General features: G+C 37.8%; 1 long non-coding RNA gene across 1 annotated transcript; it reads right to left on the bottom strand.

The window, feature by feature from the left end:
• Window positions 1–15,853: 15,853 nt before the first annotated feature.
• Window positions 15,854–17,864, bottom strand: LOC141545793 (uncharacterized). Its single transcript, XR_012483138.1, has 3 exons — window positions 17,625–17,864; window positions 16,840–17,022; window positions 15,854–16,512 (listed from the first exon to the last, which is right to left on the bottom strand). It is a non-coding gene; the product is annotated as an uncharacterized LOC141545793 (long non-coding RNA).
• Window positions 17,865–18,164: the final 300 nt, after the last annotated feature.

Genomic DNA, 18,164 nt, shown 5'->3' with positions numbered 1-18,164 from the left:
GTACAAGATGTAATACGCAGAAGCTACAGAAAGATCTATCTGATCCAATATAAGGAAAGCCTTTTAATTTCGAGAGGTAGAGTCTAAAAGTGAAATAAGTAGCCTTGAAAGACAGTGCTTCCCCAGCCCTGGAGATTTCAAGCAAATGTTTGATGATTGCTTGCTAGGTATGTTGTAGAGAATTTCTATTCAGATATTTATTGGACTAGACACTCTCCAAGACTCCTTCCTAGTCTGAGTCTCTGTTATTCTCAAAAATCTGATCTTTCCCTGAAGTAAGAAAATGCCTTAAAGACATCAGCACATTTTGAGGGATTTTTTTTTTTTGGAGACAAGAAGACTTAATGTTAGCATTATTAATGAAGGTCAACAGACACGTTTCCTCCCCGAAAATGTCCAAAGCTATGGCTTCACCACCCCCATCCCTCTGCAATCCAAGGGTGATATTTCGTGGTTGGTTAACTTTTCTCAAGCTTTAAACATGTGCCAAGTATCTTTAATCACAGGATGTTGGGCAGATTATGGGCAGTGATAGAGATAATTACCAAGGACAAATAAATGAAACTTCCATTCTCCAACCAACTGGGCATCATCTTTGGGTCATGAGGGAAGATCCAAGAATTCCCCCTGTCCAAAAGTAAATCTATAATGATAGTTTTGACTTGGGGAACTTGACAGCTTCCAGATTCAGGATCAAAATCATTTTAAAGGGATAATCCAGGGAGGCTTGTGCTTCCATAAAAGGAGTAGAGTTGTTCTTTGTGTCTGCAGAAAATTTAGCATCAAAGGCAAATGGAAACAACTTGTCTGTAGTTATTTCTGGGGGACACAGCAGGAAGTAAGAACATTCAGTCCTAAGAGCTTAGGGTGTTACGGCCTGCTCAGACCCATCATGAACCCCTGTATGAACTTTGTTTTTGATTCTTCAGAGTCTATTGTCTTTCAAGTCACACTGGCCTGCAGAAATCCTAATGGAGTGTTGGTGGTAAGGAAAGACAGGCTTTTGTTTCCTCGGGAAGTTTAGAATTCAGTTAGCCAAAAGCAATCAGTTCCTTCTCAGCCTGTTCAACTCAACATATATTGTCTACCTCATAATGTACCTTTATTGACAAGTTTTATGTCATAGTTCTTAATGTTTTGGGGAGTTGTGGACCTCTTAGCTGTCTGGTAAAGTCTCGGTTTCAGTAATGGCATTAGATGGGCATGGTGAAGTATATCTGTAACCCTTGCTCCTGGGTTGGGAACTTGGATTAACTATGTACGGCTCATATCTAGTTTTTTCACATGTGTGAATAACAAGATCCCCTGCTCCCCTACAAACACTCAAGGTAACAAATACCCTTTATTTCACTCAGAGAAAGTGTAGAAATCAAAAAGGACAAAGACACTTCATAAAGGAATAAACAATAGCCCATAAGTGATCAATATAATTGTTCCCTCTATCTAGTGGATCCTATTGTCGACCTTTTAATGTATTTTTATTGAAAAGCTTTATATCGTAGTTCTTAATGTCTGAGGTATTTGTGAACCTCTCCGTAGTCTGGCTATAAACAATATCCTACAAGTAATCAATATAATTCTCCCCTCCTTCTAGTGGATTCTACTTTTCCACAGGTTTATACACCCGGATCAACTCTCTACAATGAAAAATGAAAAGAATACTAAAAAGAGGAATTTTAAAAGAGGAGCTCTGAATAATTGTAATAATTAGTATTGGTCTCGGTCAACAGATTATGGAACAAATTTCCCTCCTCTAAATGAAAACTTGAAAGGTTATTTAAATTATGAACTGTTTGGCAAGAAATTAGAAATTGAGTGCAGGCCCATCAATGGAGGAATGATTGAAAAAGGTTATGGTATGTGGATGTCTATGTATATGAATTATCGTTCTATAAGAAATGATGAGCCGGCTGATTTCAGAAAAGCCTTGACTTGCATGAACGGAGGCTGAGGAAAATGAGGAAAACCAGGAAAACACTGTACACAGTAACAGCAAGATTGTGTGATGATCAACTGTGATGGATTTGGTTCTTCTCAACAAGGAGATGACTCAAGGCAATTCCAATAGACTCTGGATGGAAAATGCTTTTGTCTCCAGAGAGAGAGTTATACAGACTGAAGGTCGATAGAAGCATTTTTATCTTTTTTGCTGTTTGTTTCTTACTTGTCCCTTTTGGTCTGATTTTTCTTGCACCACATGACAAATCTGGAAATATGCTTAAAAGAATTGCACATATTTAATCTATATCAGATTGTTTATTGTCTTGGAGAGGGGAGGAAGGAAGGGAGGAAGGAAGAAAAATTTGGAACATAAAATCTTACAAAAATGAATGTTGAATCTTTAATAAAATGCTATTGAACATTTTTGCTCTTTTTATTGTTCCTTGCTTGCATATTATTTTGTTTCTTTTTTTTACTCGTTTGATTTTATTTTTCTTGTGCAGTACAATAATTGTATAAATACATATATGCATATATTAGATTTAACATATATTGTAACACATGTAAAATGTATGGGATTGCCTGTCATCGGGGGGAGGGAGTGGAGGGAAGGGGGGATAATTTGGAAAAATGAATACAAGGGATAATATTTTTAAAAATTACTCATGCATATATACTGTGGGAAAAAATTCTAAATAAAAAAAAAAGATTTAACATATATTTCTACTATGTTTAACATATATTGGACTACTTACCATCTAGGGGAGGGTGTGAGAGAAGGGAGAGAAAATTGGAACACAAGATTTTACAAGGGCTAATGTTGAAAAATTGTCCACGTGTATGTTTTGAAAAATAAAAAAGCTTTAATAAAACTGAATGGTATTGAAAAAATAAATAAATGTGAATTGTTCTTTTCCCAGCACACTTCTAGGTTTTTTGAATCTCATTCTCCGACACTCTGTGAGAGAAGTCTCTGTTATTATGTCTAAATCTGAAAGTCCAGAAGTAACAAGCCTGGTCTCAAGAGGGTTCAAATATTAGTGATAATGCCAGATTATGAAGCACAGGTCCCCTAAATCCTTGTCCTTTGTGTAGTCTATTTAGAAATGTGTCCTTCTGCATTGCTATGATGTAAGGTCCAAAGAAACACTGTTTGATTGAGAACTAGCTTAGCAAACAAACAGGGAAAAAAGCATCCTCAACACTGAGAATTATTTTGATCAAATGACTAAGTTTTCATGGCCCTAGTGTACCACTTAGTCACAAGAACATTGAACAGGGGCACGGAGTTACAGGTGGAAGGGCTATTTGTGTCCCTAGCCAATGAGTCATTACATCCTGCTCTATATTTCTACCTGGTCTCAATCCAACTTGTGAAGCCTGGCAAACCTTCTTCCAGGTATGTATCCAAACTTCAGAACTTCCCCAATCAGCCCATGTCTCCTGTTGGCACACTTTATAGCAAAGAAAAACGTTTCCTGTCTCCCAAGCCAGAAATGAGGGCACAGAGAAAAGTTTCTAGTAGACAGTTCCTCATTTTCTTAACTGGAGACTTTTGAATGAGAAGTATTATTATAATCTGTGAGTCAGTCAATCAACATCTATTAAGAACTTATTATATACCAGTGCTAGGGTCCCTTCAGCAGCCCAAGTCAATAGCAGAAATAACCAGATTCAGAATTCAGCATCTGAATTCACTTAGGAACTCGCCATGAAGAATGACCTGCCAGATACAGATAAGGAAGAGAGTCAAAAAGGTAATATGACTTGCCCAAAGTTACCCAAAAAATAAATGCTAGAACTTGGATCTCCTGATTCCAAACCCATCATTCTTTCTACAACACCAATTAACTAATTTGTGTGTACTATTTTGAAAGATTAAAATTTGGGGGGTTACCTGCCTTCTCTGGGTTTTGGCTTCATGTTCATTAAAAACCAATAAAGATGGTTTCTCAAAATGCCTTTAGAAATATGTAGGAGTCCTGGTGTATTGGGGTGTGTTTCTCTATGTAAATAATTACTAGAATTTGATTACATCAATCATTCCCTACACTAAATCCTATTATTAATAAGGACCGTAGCCGATTGGAATTGCTTGCATCTTTTCCTTATTTCGTTATTTCTCTTTCAAGTTCCTTCAGGCTTCATTAGAAAGAAATCGGTGCTTTGAAGAGTTATTCTACCCAACATTAACTTAGTGGATTAGAAATCATTAATAAAAATCCTAATAGTAGCACGAGAGAAAGGAAGGCCATGGGAATTACGACCCAAGTCACATCACTAGTATTGGCAAAGCCACTGCATGGTGAGAAATATTCATTAGCTACCCAACCCTCCTAAAGACAGATGCCTTTTTAGTAACCAGAGATTGTGTACCCTTGGAGAAGGTAAATTGCAGCCCATTTCCAACTCAGGTAATTGCATTCTGTGCTGGTTTGAATCCCCTCCCAAGATTTCCATTCTATCTATCCTGTTGGGCAGCTCAGCCTTACACCTTTAGACATTCAGCTCCACCAAGATTTCTGCCTCTTTTCCCTCTTTCTTCTCTACTTCTCTTGTGCAAAATCTATAATCCTGACCCTCGGCAGGTTTGAGTTCAAAGATTGGGGTTTGATTTTTGCATTTCTATGCATGGGGCCCAGATCAGCGTGTCTGGTCCTGTGGTTTCTCCCTAAATGTTATCATGGTTTATTACCTGTCCATCAGAGGTTCAAGCCTGGTTGACTTTTAATTTTTTGAAGCTTAATGTTGAGAAAACTAAATTGCTTTTGATTGATCCTACCAGACTCCAGGATACATGTACATCTCTTACTGAATCATTCAGTGGGTTCAATTAGGCCAGCAGTGTAGGGCACTTCATATGGAAAATGTGAAGCTATTCCTTAAAGACAGTATAGGTGCTGCCCATCAGTAATGGCTGAATCCCTTCCAGAGAATCATTTATTCATAAGATGGGAGAACACTCTTAGAACAAAGTTGGTCACAAAACCATAGAATTTCTGAGTTAAAAGGGAAATCAGTATCCACTTGGACCTAAAAGATAATTTTCTCAAAAATAAACCCAATAAGAGGTCATCTAGACATTGCTTGAAGACCTCTACTCCCAGTAGTAGCCCATTTTGTTTGTTGGAAAACTATAATTCCAGAGAAATTTTATGAACATCAAGCCTGAATTTAGCTTTTTGAAACTTTCCTATTCTGTTCCTGGTTCGTTTATTCATTATTCAATTCTTCCCTTTTCTAGGGAGCCAAACAGAACAAATCAAACACTTTTCCTCTTCAACACATAAAGGCAAATAGCATGTCTTCCCTTAGTCTTCTCTTCCCCAAGAGAAATATCCCTGTTTTTTTCCAACTAATTCTCACATAGCATAAATTCAATTCCCATCTTGGCTGTCTTCTTTGGAATGCTTTCCATTATCTACATCCTTCCTAAAATGGGATTTGACATAATATTCTACAGAGGGTCTGATTAGGGCTGAATATTGTACAGATGAAAAAAAATAAATTCAAAAAGCAGGAAACTATGTTAAACAATGTTTCTTTTATTTTGTGTTAAATGTAGGAAAAAAGGTATTTGGGAGTCTCTAAAGAGCTGATTCAGACTCAAATACAATTATATTTTCATTGATGATTCCTTTTACTCTGTGGTTTAACATTATTTTTTTTAATTGTTCAGGAATTAGCAATAGTCACAACTATCCAAAGCTCAGAAATGAGGTTTTCCAATTCTTTCACTCCCAAGCTCACTGTTCACTGATCCCATTTATCATGATGTTAAAAGTATCATGAAATACCATGTCCAGGACTTAACAGTGTTCTGTTCTAGTGCCGAGAACTAAGTTTTCTAAGACTACACACACAATAACTGTTCTCCTTAGAGAAATATTCATCTCATTTTTTCCTTTACTAAACCTTTAATAATAATAATAATAATAATAATTGGCTTTTACATAGTATTTTGAAGTTTATAAAATGCTTTGCACATGCTATTTTGCTTTATACTCACAAAGGCCTGAGCATAGCAATCTTCCACTTTTCTACGTGGCACCTTGAGCCACTTTCCTCACAGTGTGCCTACTGATCTTTTATGATCTTTTTATGTTGCCATGATCTATCATGACAATTCCTAAGGAAGAGATACAATATACAATTTCACATGATGAAGAAGTAAATTCATGTAGGTTAAATAGGAGTAAGTTAATTTCTCTTGCAAGTTTTATCCACCCTTTTATCCATATTTCTCAACCTTTTAATTAAAACCCAAAATGCTTAGCTCAGAAAAATGGCAAGCTGAACTAATAAAGATATTAACTGAATCCAGGATCTAGAGATAAACTCTAACACAGGGGAAATGATAGAAAACACGTAAATTAATCCATATAATTCATTTGTCGTGAGTGCTATATGTACTGGCATCCCTATTATATAGACAAGGCAACTGATGAAAAGATGGGTTCAGTATCTTTCCCAGGACCATCCAATTAAATGGTTGAGGAAGGATTTGAAATAAAATGTCTGTGACTGTATCTACTCTGTGAAACTGACTCTCCTTTAAATATTCTGCTGATATGTTCAGTTCAAATTTGGGATCCACCACTCTGATGATTCTTTCAGCCCCTTCCCTCTTTGGACCAGTTCACAAGAGAACATCATTCACAATAATAAAAGAATGCAAAGAAAGATAATACCAAAAGAAAGCTGACTTCAGAGTAAATTCAAATACTAATTTAGATCCCAGAGAATAACTGATAAAGCCTGTTTCACTCTTCTTAGTGGAGAAGTAGGGAACTAAAGACACCTAAAATTGCAAGTGCTCTTAGGCAACGTCCTTTTTTTAATTAAGTTTTTTCTTTGTTGACTTTGGGGGGATTTTGTTTGTTTATTTTACAAAGAATGGTTTGATGGTGAGAGGGTTGCATCAGGAAATAACTGATGTGAAAAATAAAAGACATCAATAAAACTATTTTTAAGTCAAAAGGGAAAGGGAAATAAGCATTAATTAAGTGGCTGTTATGTAGCAGGCACTATGCTAAGTGATTTACAAATATTTCATTTGAACAAGAATTCAGTATTCCTTCCTTCTATATCTTCCCTTATATCTCATCTTCCTTCTATCCTACCCATATCCTACTGAGATTACTTCCCAGATTTAGAATTTAAAAAGACTTTAGAAATTACCCAGTCCAAATCTTTCATTTTACAGATGAGGAAACAGAGTCCCAGAAAATTTAAATGAGCTGTCCATAGTAACAAAAGTAGTGAGGGTCCACTGTGGAATTTGAACCCATACCTTTGATTTCAAATCCAGTATCCTTATTTAAAAAATTTACTCACTTACAAAATGAGAATAATATAAATGTTAGCTAAGATTACATATTGTAATGTTTCAGGTTTTTCTTTATTGTTTCACAAGTGCTTCTTAACTTTGGAGGAAAAAATTTCAGTGAAAAAGAGAACTCTAGATTAGAGAACTAATTACAAATTTCCAAATATTCAAACAAGTAGCTGAATTTTTAGCCAGACCTAAATTTGGTACAGAATAGACTGTGCCAAAAGATAGTATAAGAGGTGGAATGAGCATAGGATTCAGAATCAAAAGCCATGGAAGAACCTTCCAACTCTGAAGTTCCATGATTCTTTGAAAACTTATAGAATAAATCACTTAGTCTCTCTGGATCTTGTTTCCCTCTTTTATGAACTGAAAGAAGTGAATGGAGGTGGGGGGAAAGAAAGAGGGAATGTCATGGAGCCCTTTGGCAGTCTGATCAAGCATGTAGACTATTCTCAGAATAATATTTTTTTTCATTCATTAAATAAAATACCTAGCATTACAAAGGAAAGCAATTGTGTTGAAATACAATCATCAAATTTTTTTTCAAAAAAAGTTAACTTTCCATTTTAAGAATTCATGAATTAGTTGATCTGGCCCCAAATCTCTTAAGCAAAAATAAACTATGTATTTCATTAAGTGTGCAAGTTAGTATTTCTGTTCAGAATGTGTTCATATAATGCAAACCAGACTAAGATTAGATTCTCCTCCAAAAAAAAAAGGTTTTATCCAACAAAACAACTTCTTAGCAAATGAAATGAATGATTGAATGTAAATGCACTTATTAAAGTAAAAGCATTTACTACGTGCCAAGTATTGTGCATAGAATCAGGTATATGAATACAAAATAAAAAAAAGAATCAAAATTATCTTTGCCCTCAAGAAATTTACTTTCTAAAAGGAGAAACAATACATAAACTAAAGGGATGGCCAGAGATGGATGCTTTAGTCCAGAAAGTAACTGAGGAGATGACTGATTTACAAATTATCTCTTTTAAACAACAGTTCAGGATTCCTTCCTTCTATATTTCAGAAGCGACCACGGGAGAACAGATTGACACATCCCATCCAGGAACAATGGTAGAGTTAATTTAATTATGTTTCATCATTCCTTGCTGCCTTGTTATTACTTAACCTCCCACATCCATGGATCCCTCTCTTTTCTTCTTCCCTAGCCCTTTGTTTCCCTGTCTGCCCATCTCTCCCCCCTTATTTGTAATAGATTTTGGAGGATGCTATACCCTTCATAATATGTAGTGTTGCTTATTTAACCCATTCCTGAGGTGAGCAGATTTTCATAACTACAAGCCCTCCTCTCCCCTCTAATGCCTCTGTGTCTATTCTTCCTCTGCACCTCATGTGTATGACATAATTACTATTTTTACCTTAACTCTGCCCCAATCTTTCTTTTGAGCTGTGTATTGTTGATATCAACTTTAAATATATGCCATAAATTTCCCATATAAAAGAAACATAAACAATTTATCCATGTTGAGTTCTTTGAAACTGATTTTTAATATTGGTTCATATATTAAATTTTCTATTAAGTTCAGGTTTGCTTGATAGAAAATCTGAAGTTCATTGAATGTCCATTTTTTCTTCTTCAATATTATAAACAATTTTACTGCATATATATTTTTTAGCCACAGATCTAGTTCTTTTGACCGTCAGTAGATATTGTTCCTGCACCTTTATTGTGGCTGCTGATATGTCCTGTACAATTCTCATTAGCTACAGTGTATTTGAATTGTTTTTTTCTTGTTTCTTGCAAAATGTTCTCTTTGATCTGGGGATTCCAAAATTTAGCAATAATTTATGAGTTTTCCACAGAGGATGTTGTTGAGGTGGTGATCATTGGATTTTCTCTATTTCTATTGCCCCCTCGTGTTCTATTACTCCAGGACAAATTTCTTGGATTATTTCTTGCATTATTGTGTCAAGCTTCTTTTTCTGATCACAACTTTCAGGAAGTCCAAATATTCTTACATTTTCTCTTCTTGATCACTTCTCCAAATCTGTCAATTTTCTTATAAGCTGTGTCACATTCTGTTCCATTTTTTTTTCACTCTTTATAATCTCATTGATGCACAAAGCCTAAGGATGGAGAAGAATTTAGGACCATGTGGCAAATTCTTTTTTTAAAAAATCACCAGAATTAAAAAGAGACTCATTTCTACCTGTAAATAAGTAGATAATACTGTTGAGAGACATGTATGTAGCAACAGAAAAGAATTTCCTCCTTTAGCTAACCAGATTAACTAGAGAACTAGATATAGACACAGCTATAGTGTGTGTGTGTGTGTGTGTATGTGTGTGTGTGTGTGTGTGTGTGTGTGTATGTGTGTGTGTGTTGCTGTATTACAACCAAAAGGTTCCTCTGAATGAACCAGGGAAGCACACAGGATAGAAAACATTTGAAAATCCTACTGTATGTATAGAGATACCAGTTTGTTGTTTTTAATTTGAGATTTTACTATGTACTAAAAAACCTCCACATTATTTTTACTACCTGAAAGCTCCTGAATAAATTTGTGGCGTTCTCTTCCCTGGACCTGAGCCTAGAAAGACTAATCTGCAAGCATAGTTTAAGAAATGAGGCTTTATAGGTTAGTCCATAAACTGCTCTTTAAAACAAAAATGGGCATTATTAGTCATGGGAATTATTGGTTTTTAAAACCAAAGGCTCCCAAGGAGATGGTATTCTTTTTCCTCTTCATGGTACTTTGTTCTACAGATTAGGAAAAGAAGAAAAGAATCTTTCAGAATATTTCTAGAAATATAAGTGAAAACACTCTGAGCACCCCAAAGTTTAGGGAATGTATAATTCTTTGCAATGATGAAGTAGCTTTGATTTTGTAAGTCCTCCCAATGTATTACACTTCATCAATGCACAAAACTTAAGGATAGATGAAAACTTGAGTTTAAAATAAATCCTTTTCTAAAATAATCATAATAGGGGCAGCAAGGTGGCGCAGTGGATACAGCACCAGCCCTGAATTCAGGAGGACCCGAGTTCAAATCTGGTCTCAGACATTTAACACTTCCTGGCTGTGTGACCCTGGCCAAGTCACTTAACCCCAGCCTCAGGAAAAAAAATTAAAAATAAAATAAAATAAAATAATCAGAATTAAAGAGAGACCGTTATTCTTACCTCTGAATTAATGGGCAACATTGTTGGCATTTGTTGCTGAATCATGTCCAGGACTCTTCATGACCCTATTTGGGGTTTTCTTGGCAAAAATACTGGGGTGGTTTGTCTTTCCTTCTCCAGCTCATTTTATAGATGAGAAACAAAGGCAAGTAGGGTTAAGTGACTTGCTCAGGGTCATACAGCTAGAAAGTGTCTGTAGTCAGATTTGAACCCAGGAAGATGAGTCTTCCCCACTCCATGCTCAGCACTCTATCACCCACTGCACCACAAGGTTGGCAAATACAAAGTAAAAAAAAAAAAAATCCACCTAACCAGATCATCTAAAAGCCTTGGAGACCTTCCCTTTCATTATATAATAATAATAATAATAACAATAATAATCCTTGGCGATCTTCCTTTCATTGTAATAATTTCATCCTCATTCATTATCATTAATGTCTACCCCTATTTGAGGTCAGAACTGTATTTTCTCTTTCTCTTGTATAGAAACTGAGGCACTCCCTCTTTTATGTAGGTCACCAGAAAAGAAGCTCCAGTTCCTTTCATGAGTCAACTTTTATTAGTCAAGCTGCAGGAAGCAATTAATTGAAAACAATGATATTAAATTAAATAACAGCACAAAAGTAACAACAGAACAGGTATACTTTTCTCACAAATGTCGTACATTCAGTAAGAGAAATGGGTGCTGCATATGTACTGTCAAAAAAAAAGTTATAATTATAAAATTAATAAAAGAAAAAAAGAAGAATGGGTGCATGTAGAAATTATATGTTTCTAGGTCATATACATTGGCAATAAACATGTGAGATGAGCACATATGGGTTTAAGGGGTAATTCGTACTTCTCATGATGCAAGGATAGCAAAGCCTTCTGGTGATCTAAAAATGCTGCTTTTTTCTTGCTGAGCATCAACTCTCCACTGCTCCACGCTGAATGTGACAGACAACTGACTCTGCTGCTCCCCACTGCTCTTTCTAATATCAACTTCCAAGATTCACTTCAGGAACTTCTACTAGCTATATCTTCTTTTGCCTGGTAAGGTTCAGTGACTAGGAAGCCTCTCCCTGATAAGGATGTACTGAGAGAGCTCATAGACATGGACAAACAAAAATCAAGAAGCGTAAACTCAAGCTAAGATTATTCCTATCTAGAAACCGTTCTAGTTAAAGTTCTTCATTTCATAGGTGAGAAAACTGAAGCTCACAGAGATCAAATAACTTTGAATAGATAGCCCCTAAGGTCTTTTCCAGCTCTAGATCAATGATCCTATAATGCTATTATCCCATAATTCCCTTAAGGATTTAAATAGGAGCGATAAAGAATTTTTAACCCTAAACCAGATAATTGTCTAAAGTATCAGAATTTGAATTATCCCCAAACCCAAGCTATTAAAATAATGAAATTAATTTTAGATTGGGCTAATTCTGCATGGTTTATATTTCCACTCAATATCTAACATGTACAAAACTGAGTTCAATTTCAAACAAACAAAAAAAAAAAAAAAACCACTCCATTTCCCTGCCGTCACTGTTTGTGATGACTTATTATCAGTAAATGTTTGATTTTCAAGCTTATTTTATATACTTATACACCCAGAGTCACATAAAAAATGGAAAGTTGAAAAGGGGTTATGAGTAGAAAAAGTGGGAAAAGTTTAAGAAGTCCTGGTCTAAGTAATTCAGACTTGAAACCATCTTCAGTCATCTTTGACTCTTCCCTCTCCTTCAGCTCCCAAACCCAATAACTTGTCAAGTCCTCTTAAGACATCTCAAATTCTCTGTTCCCTCCTTCTACATTCTAATAGCCAGTATCCTTGTTTAGTTCCTCATTTACCTCTTACCTGAATGATTTAAGTGATCTCCTGACTCCCTTCTTTTTTCTCTCCAATACATGTTAAGTTCCAATCTCAGTTCTCCATCTTAATTCTCTTTGACCTGGACTTTTGCAACATATAGCTCTACAGATTTCTTCCATGCCAACATAACAATGAGAGCAATAATATCTTTCCTCTCTGTTGTATCTGAAGGTTTACAAAGCACCTTCCTTATAAGGTAAGAAGTGCACCTACTATTATCTCAATGTTATTCCTGAGAAAACAAGTTTAGAGAAGTTAAGTAATTTGTCCATTATCACTCAGCTAGTCTCCAAGTATAATACGACCAATTATATCACCACAGTCACTGTTAATTATGGATTCCATATATATGTATGCAGAAAAGCCAGAAGTTGGAAACAGCGGGGTACATTTTAAAATTTTGGATTTGAATTCCAAGGAACTGTTTAAAATCCAACTCTGCTACTTACTACCCATGTGACTTTGGGAAAGTCCCTCAATTTTTCTGGACCTGTTTCCTACTTTTTAAAGAAGTTGAACCCTCTTACAAAAGATATGGAGTATTGCTTACAGTTTTAGATCTGACTGATTTTTTAAATTTTTTGTTTCAAAGATGACTGACTAGGTAGAGGAAAAGAAGATTATATTTGGAAAAGAAAGAAAAACAACGGAGATCAATGAAAATAAGATTAAAATTGTATTAAATTACCTCTAAAAATCTCTTCCAATCTAATTCTGTGCTTCTACTTGAAAATTGACACTGACAAAGAGTTCACTACCAAATGATAGTCTGTCTCATTGTTGGACAGCTCATTGTTAGAAGTCTTCCTAACTATACTATCAGATTTATAAATGCAACAAATTTCATTATGAGTATGAGTTAATTATTTGGACCACAATATAAATAAATTTGTGAAAGAAAGGGAGGCCCTATATTGTATTAACAACTATAGTACATTTATCCTTGTGAACAATTGTGTTCTCAAATAAGAGAAAAAAGTAGAGTGGAAATCACCCTGAAAGGCCCTTAGGTCTCTATATCCATACAACCTCACTATTCCTCACCAGAAAACTGACACTGATTTTGCCTTCAGGTTTTTTCCTGACCTATCAATGTGATTATGGATCCAGCCATCTGGAAGCATCCACCATACCAGAATGGGAATCCTCATTTAATCAGTATCATGTCCCTCAGGAACCTGAATCCTGATTACCCAATGCAAATGCACTTTCTGGTGACTGAAAACAATCAAGCATGGAGGGGTTGGCAAGCTCAGGGGGAATCTACAAGATTCAAGGAATTGAGCATATCAACACAAAACACTGAATTGGGGGGGGGGAATGAATGAAAAAAAGTTATTGAATGGTTACTAAGGTATTAAACTCTAGTGATAAAAATAGAAAAAGTAGTAGAGTCCTTGTTTTCAAAGAACATAAAATAAAGTTCAGCTTTGGAGTGGAAGGATATGATTGGAAGTACTAATGATTCAATGGTAAGTGTGATGGTGAAGCTCAGGGATCTTTCATCAAAGATAATGCCTGGGGAGGGGAGAGAGGAAGAAAGAGGAAATCTGAAAACATAGACACCAAACAGAGGATACAGCTGAGATTTCAAACAAAAGAGTTCACTGGTGTTTCACCCCCACCCTGTCAGGCAATTTTTACCATCCTTTTTGTTTGTTTGATTTGGGGGGAGGGTGTTTTGTTTTTAGAGATGTCTGGAAATCAAGGCTCAGAAAAGTTGTGACTTACCCCAGGAAATACAACCAGTAAGACCAAAGGTGAGATTTGAACCCAATTCTTTTGCTGACTCCACAGTTTGGACCAGACCTGTGATGGTGTTGACATGGGCAACTCCTAGTGAGGAAACTCTCTTCAAAAATGCATACCAGGGATTTCACTACAATATATACATTGAATTGCCTGAGGATAACTAGGTGGTGGAGTGGGCAGAGGCTGGAACTAGACTCAGAAAGACCTGAGCTCAAATTCAACTTCAAACAATTAATAGTGGTATGACCCTGGGCAAGTAGTAACTAATTTTTCTCTGCCTTAGCTTTCTCATTTATAAAATGAGAATAATAATAATACTTAATTCTTAAAGGGCCAAAAAAGATAGAATTTGTAAAATGTTTTCATAAATCTTGAAGTGATATAAAAATGATAGCCATTATTATCATTATTACTCGCCCAGGGGCACACAGCCAATGTATATCCAGAGGCAGAATAGGTGTTCCTAATTCCAAGGCTGGCTGTCTACTAGCCTCATTGCCTCTCCCAACTGCATTATAATTAACAAAGATAAACAAACACAAATTGGGGAAACTCAAGGAATAGACACCGAATTTTGAATGTTTGCTCCACACTGGTATGGAAAAAAGACTTAACTTCTTCCATATCATCATCTATTCCCCACCCACCCCCCAACCTGTTCAACTTCCAATTCACATAAGCTGTTCTCGTTTGGATGCTTCTCCCAGAGTCTGAGACTCTATCAAATAATAGAGTATTATCAATACCACATTGGTCCCAAATGGACTAGGGGGTGGGAGGGGGTGGGGAATAGCATTCGTGTCTCTGTAATCCCTGCATTGAATTCAGGATTCAGGGCTCCAGGGAGTGTGGTTAAGGCACAAGATGTCCAGAGAAGCTTAATACTGCAGCCTGAGCCCTGGTTCAGCTGGCAAATGTAAAAAGTAATGTAGGCAAGAAGCAGAAAAAGCAAAATCAAACTCTTTGACCGCAGATCAGGGGAAAGCTGAGAAAAAAAAATAATGCAAATGCCTCCTGAGGGCCATTTTAACCTGGCACTCCTTAAGACTAGAAATACTTCCAGCCATCTACACCAAGCCCAAATCTGAATTCTCAACTCACCTCGAGTAGCCTCAGACAGGACACTGGAGCAATCAGTGAAGGGCACCTGGCTAACCTCTCCTCTGTCTGAACTTCAGTTTCTTCATCTGCAAAATGAGTAGATGACCTTTAAGGCCCTTCCAGATCTAATTATATAATCTGATGGTCCCTTATGCTCTTTCAAGACTGAATATAGTCTTAGGTCAAAGGATGAATTTCAGGGAATATCTCTGAGCAACTCCTTTGTGCTTTTGTGTTGGATAAAAATGGATATGGATGTGATGTTTGGCATCCACTTTCCTCAGAGGATAGAGAGAAATTGACAAAGATGAAGCAAAAAAAATTAGTTATTTGTAAGGAGACAGTAAGGCAGAAAGTCATTGTATTCTGCTCTTGGTAAGAAGTCATTTAGAGACATGGAGAACAATGGATCAAGAACTGACTGGGAAGAACTGAGTACAAGTCCCACCTCTGGCATATCTTGGCTGTGTGACCCTGGGCAAGATAGAATTTTTAAACTTTTTTGTTTGTTTCTTTCAAAGGCCCCTAGTGAAACCTATGGACCCTTTCTCAGAACAATATTTTTAAATGCATAAATAAAATACAAGGGAAACTAATTATATGTGTGTTTTTATACATATAGTTTGTAAGACTATAAGTTGCAGAAAAGATGGAGGAAAATTTTGGTAGTGCGCAAACTCCTCCCCTGGGACTTTGTTATACAAATGAAATACCAGGTGTGTTTCTTACACATTGAGATTTATTGTAGAAGAAGACTATGTGGATCCATGAGAAATATAGATATGATTATAAAATATGATTGTACAGATTTACAATCACAAATGCCTTAATTTGTGGTCCTATTGAGCATTATTGCCCACCCGATACTGACTTGGTTGTTCAGATATGAAGGGAGCTGTAAGTAGTGGAGAATATATTTTCAGTTTTATATTTTATTTCATAAAATGGAACTTTTAATAAACAAATCAGAATAATTCGGTCTTGATGGCCAGAAATACATATTTATCAGTACATATTATGTTATATATTATATATAATACATATTATGTCTGATACAGAGATGCAGAAATCCACTCTACTAATTTATGATGAGCTGACTGCATCTGTGATGAAGAGGAAAGAGCAATAACAAAGTCGGAAGAACCCTCACTTAGGAGATCCGGGTCCTGGTGATGGTGAATAAGCCAAATGAACACTGAGAATTCCATATGAGAACATTAACCTTAGTCTCACTTCAGGATTTGAAGCTACTTTGCGATCTGACGTCATCACACTTGACTGCGCCTATGGTTAGAAAATGTTTTCACAAGGCGGATTCACAAACGTCCTCTTGTTTGAAACGTGCACTTTTCCAATAGTATGGTCTACCTGGAACCAAAGCTGAAATGAGAGGCTGTAAATTATCTACAGGTGTCTGGGGGGAGAAACTGTTTTGTTTGCTTTTCCCCCAGGGTTCAATTTTCCTGGAATTGTCCAGCACGATTTTCATCCCAGCCTATCATTACTGCAAAGGATCTAAATCTGTCTCTAATGGACCACAGAGCTCTATGGGGGGAGGGGAGACTAAAAATCCCCCCAAACTGTGTGGGAAGAACCTCGGCCCATCTCCCTTTCCTCCCAAACGCGTCCTCCACTTGCTTCTGTCCCATTCAATGAGGACTGAAAGAATTTTCCATTTGATTCAGATGAAGCGCTGCGAGGGCTGACCTAGTTAAAATTGAAGTTAGGCATTTCCACTTCTCCCACAGTCCTCCTTTGTTATCTCCATTTTCTGATCTTCCTCTCCCCCGTCCTCCTCCCTCTCTCGACAATCAGAAAGCCTTGGAAGATGGATCAAGTGCCTAAGGTTTGAAAAACTGTGGAGGGAAAACTCTCCATCTCCCTTAAACGCTAGGAGTGGAGAGGTCATTATTAGCTATCTAGGATCCCCCGTTGCAAAACAGGCTGCAATACAGAAGTTTTTCAAAGTATGAGCTACAGTATTACTCAGACAATTGTCCCTGGTGATTAAAAGGCCCCTGCAGAGGTCTAGTCAAAATATTGACATTCCTCCCAGTAACTGTAATGCAAAGGAGAAGGGAAGCCCGGGGAAGGGACGAGTCCAAAGCAAAAATGGAGCAAGCCCCTCCCCCCTGCACACACACACACACACACACACGCACACACGCACACGCACACACGCCGTGGGAAGAGGGCTTCTGCTTGTGCTTTGCCTTGTGCATGTGTGCAAGGTTTGTTGCAGATGGGAGTGCGCCAGGGAGTAGCATTTGTGTGTTAGTCTTGACTCCACACCGGGAGACTTTAAGACGCCTTCAGGGCTTTTTGGGATAAGGGAAATGGTTGTCACTCCAAAACTCCTGCGCTGAGAAAAATGGGTGGAAGAAAAAAGGGGCGCTGCTGGGGTTAGTTACGTCCCACCTTTCCAGGGCTGCGCCCCCCACCCCCGTCAGCCAGGGGCCTACGTACGTACGTAGCTACTCTCCTCACCCTACCCAAGCTGAAACCTTTGGCGGAAGAGAGCCAGCTTCCCTCGAGAGGCTGACGCGGGCTAGAGGAGGCCTGAGGACGTGGTTAGCGAAGGAAATGCCCCGGCTAGCTTTGCTATTCTAGAGATCTCTCGGAGCCGGAAGCAGCGGGGACCCCGCGGCCCGGCTTAGGCGCTCAGCGAGCTCGAACGCTCCTTCTTGTGCCTCCTTCACTACCTGCCTTCTGCGAGCCCTGCCAGCTTCTCAGTGGGCCGCCCCGAGGTCGCGTACGGGAGGCCTCCAGAACACTGGGCGCGGCCATTCTCTGAATCCCGGGGGGGGCGCTCAGACCCCAGGACCCTGCCCTCTCAGACCGGGGGCACCCGAATCCCCCGGGCACTGGCCGGCCCCTGCTCCGCCACGGGTCACTGTCGCGGGCTAGGGGGGAGGAAGGGCGAGAGCTTCTCTGTGCTCCTTGGCAGGGAGGCCGGACGCGCAGGCAGGGTCTGAGCATGGTCTGGCTCCCGTCAGGGCCAAGCACAGCTCCGGCTGCTTGGACTATCTGGG

This window comes from Sminthopsis crassicaudata, chromosome 6 (assembly GCF_048593235.1).
Source record: "Sminthopsis crassicaudata isolate SCR6 chromosome 6, ASM4859323v1, whole genome shotgun sequence".
Taxonomy (NCBI): Eukaryota; Metazoa; Chordata; class Mammalia; order Dasyuromorphia; family Dasyuridae; genus Sminthopsis; species Sminthopsis crassicaudata.
Note: the sequence above shows the minus strand (reverse complement) of the source record. Positions and strands in the feature narration are given on the sequence as shown.